The sequence below is a fragment of the Capsicum annuum genome, chromosome 3 (genome assembly GCF_002878395.1).
Source record: "Capsicum annuum cultivar UCD-10X-F1 chromosome 3, UCD10Xv1.1, whole genome shotgun sequence".
NCBI lineage: Eukaryota > Viridiplantae > Streptophyta > Magnoliopsida > Solanales > Solanaceae > Capsicum > Capsicum annuum.
This window is the reverse complement of record NC_061113.1, coordinates 83,235,827-83,239,170: the sequence shown is the minus strand read 5'-3', so window position 1 is coordinate 83,239,170 and position 3,344 is coordinate 83,235,827.

The following is a 3,344-nucleotide window of genomic DNA, read 5'->3' as shown; positions in this document are numbered from 1 at the left end:
TCCAGGTCGATAAACACCATGTGCAGGTCCTTCTTCCTTTCCCTATACTGTTCCACCAACCTCCGCACCAGGTAAATTGTCTCCGTCGTCGAGTGGCCAGGTATAAATCCAAACTGATTTTCCGAAATAGACACTATCCGTCTCAGTCTCACCTCGACCACTCTCTCCCAAATCTTCATAGAGTGACTCAATAACTTAATCCCCCTATAGTTATTGCAACTCTGGATGTCACCCTTATTCTTACAGAGAGGGATCATGGTACTCCACCTCCAAGCCTCGGGCATCTTTGTCGTCTTGAAGATTTCATTAAACAATCCAGTCAACCACCTTACATCAGCCTCTCCAACGAACTTCCAAAACTCCACCGGTATCTCGTCCGGCCCCATCACCCTACCCCTTCGCATCCTGCGAGCATCCTCTCTAACCTCTTCTACCTTAAAACGTCTACAATAGCTAAAATCCCGACACTCCTCTGAGTGCTCCAGTTCCCCTAACACAATAGCTCTATCCCCTTCGTTATTCAAGAGCCTATGAAAGTACGACTTCCATCTATTCTTAATGTGGCCGTCCTCCACCAACACTCTACCGTCCTCCCCCTTAATGCACCTCACCTGATCGAGGTCACGACCCTTCCTCTCCCTAGCCTTAGCGATTCTAAACAACTTTTTTTCCCCACCTTTCCCTTGTAACCCTGCATACAAGCTCTCAAAAGCGGTCGTCTTAGCTGCCGTGACTACTGACTTAGCGTCCTTCCTAGCTAGCTTGTACTCTTTCCTGTTTACCCGCTTCTCTTCTTCGTCCTTACTCTCAACCAATTTAGCATACGCCCCTTTCTTGGTCCCCACTTTCTTCTCCACCTCTTCATTCCACCACCAATCCCCCCGATGATGCCCGACCCGGCCCCTAGAAACACCCAACACCTCACTTGTATTCTCCCTGATGCACCTAGCCGCCCTATCCCACATACTATCCACGTCCCCCTACACTCCCACACCCCCATTCCCGCCAACTTCTCCCCTATCTCCCACGCATTCACTAGCGTCAAGCCGCCCCACTTGATTCTAGGTCTACACTCCTTACTCCTTCTCTCTCTATTCTTCTTTATACCTAAATCCATAACCAAGAGCCAATGCTGGGTCGAAAAATTCTCACTCGGGATGACCTTACAGTCCTTACACAACGCCCTATCCCTTTCCTAAGCAACAAGAAGTCAATCTGGGTCCTGGCTATCGCGCTTCGAAAGGTGATCAGGTGATCGTCCTTCTTCGGGAAGCCCGAGTTCACCACCACCAGCCTAAAGGACATCGCAAACTCCAATAGAGTAGCCCCCTCTTCATTTCTCTCCCCAAAACCAAAACCACCATGCACATCACCAAAGCCTCCCGGTAACGCCCCGATGTGCCCGTTGAAATCTCCTGCTACAACAATCTTCTCCGAGCTAGGCACGCCTCTCACCACCTCCTCCAAAGCCTCCCAAAACCGCATCTTCTCCTCCCCCTCCGATCCCACTTGCGGCGCATAGGCAATACACACGTTTAGGGTAAACCCCCGAATGACCAACTTAATAGTCATCAACCTATCATTGATCCTCTTCACCTCTACTACCTGACCTCTAAGCTCTTCATCTACTAAGATGCCAACTCCATTCCTACGCCTCTCGCTCCCAGAGTACCACAGCTTGTAACCATCCACCTCCCTAGCCTTAGACCCTACCCACTTGGTCTCTTGAACACACGCAATATTGATCCTCTTCTTTCTAAGAATCGTCACAAGCTCTATGGACTTACCCTGAAGGGTTCCTATATTCCAAGACCCAACCCTCAGCCTACCATCACTATCCACACGCCCTCCACTACCCCCTCCCCCCCCCCCCCCCCCGCGGCCAAACCTTGGCCTCCCTCCTACTTCCGCCCTTTTCTCATCCCCTGCCCCCGCCACGGCCCCACGCCCCAACCCCCTCGGACATGACCCTATCCAACCATTACCGCCCACAGCCACAACTACACGAAAGTATAAGAAAATATAAAGATATAAACGATGGTAGTAGCAAAGCAGCAGCAAGAAATACAAGGCTCACACAAATTCAAAAGAATAATCCAAGAACAAAACTAAACTCAACTAGAGAGCAAACACCACTGGACTCAACAACCACAGCCCCAAAAACAGATTCCCAAGCCGATAACCCAATCCAAAGCAGTGCAAGAAACGACCACAGCAACAGCAACAACAGACAACAGACAATATCAACAAATCCAACGCAAGTCAAGGTACAGGGGCTACTACTAGCATAATATGAAGAATGAAATAACAAAGGTTAGAAGTCACCGGGTTACGCTTGTAAACCAAGCCGGAAACCAAAGCCCAGCGTTGACCGGGTTCCGGGGGATTCCGGTGCTGAGATGGAGTTGCGGCTGCTGGAGACCGAAGGAACTGGTCGTCGTTTGGGTGCTGTGGCTGCTGGCAACCGAGCGGCGGGTGCAGGCGGAGCTGCGGCTGAAGACCGAGCTTCGGCTGTTGGAGATCGAATCGGTGGCTGGAGACCGAGCGGCGGCTGGCTGGAGACCGAGGTGGTGGGGAGGGGGGCCTGTTGTATCCCGCCGGCGCCGGAGGGGAGGTATGGACGGAGAGGGGGGGTATGAACGGAGGGGGGGGAGAGCGGATTGGAAGGAGGTCGGTGACGGAAGGCAACGGGGAGCGGCGATGGGGGTCGGCGCCGGGGATCGGAGGTCAAGGCCGGAGGTCGGGTCGGTTCAACGCCGAAGGTCGGCGACGACGACGGGGGCCGGGGATCGGGACGAGAGAGAGAGAGAGAAAGAGGGTAGGGAGAGAAAGAGAGAGAGCCGTTAGTGGAGAGAGAATCACAAAAAAAAGAGGATCCATGCCTCCGAACATATAATAAGATTACAAAAAAAATAAAACTAGTATTAGTTCAGTAAATGTATAAACAAATTACCGGTAACCGAACAACCGTTCGTCACCTAAAACATCAACTAAACCAGCATACCCAAGTGCAGTTTAGTCCAACAAAGCCTCTATAAACCGAAGTCAATAAAATTTTGGGAAATGCCCCCGACAATAGTCAAAATAAAGTCTAAACAAGGTCTGAAACATAGAACATATAGACCATGAAGAAAGCCTTCCGAAGTATGAAAGCTCACCACTTCAATGTCAACTCACGACCTAACTCGAACACCTGATCACTACACAGGAAAAGAAAAAGAAGTTTAGGTGCCTGCATTACATGGGGATACAGCATCCGGAGATAGTTAGCGATTGAAACGCTAGCATGTAACTCAAGGATAGAGGAATAAAATAATGTCATCATTCAAAACCAAGTCAAATTA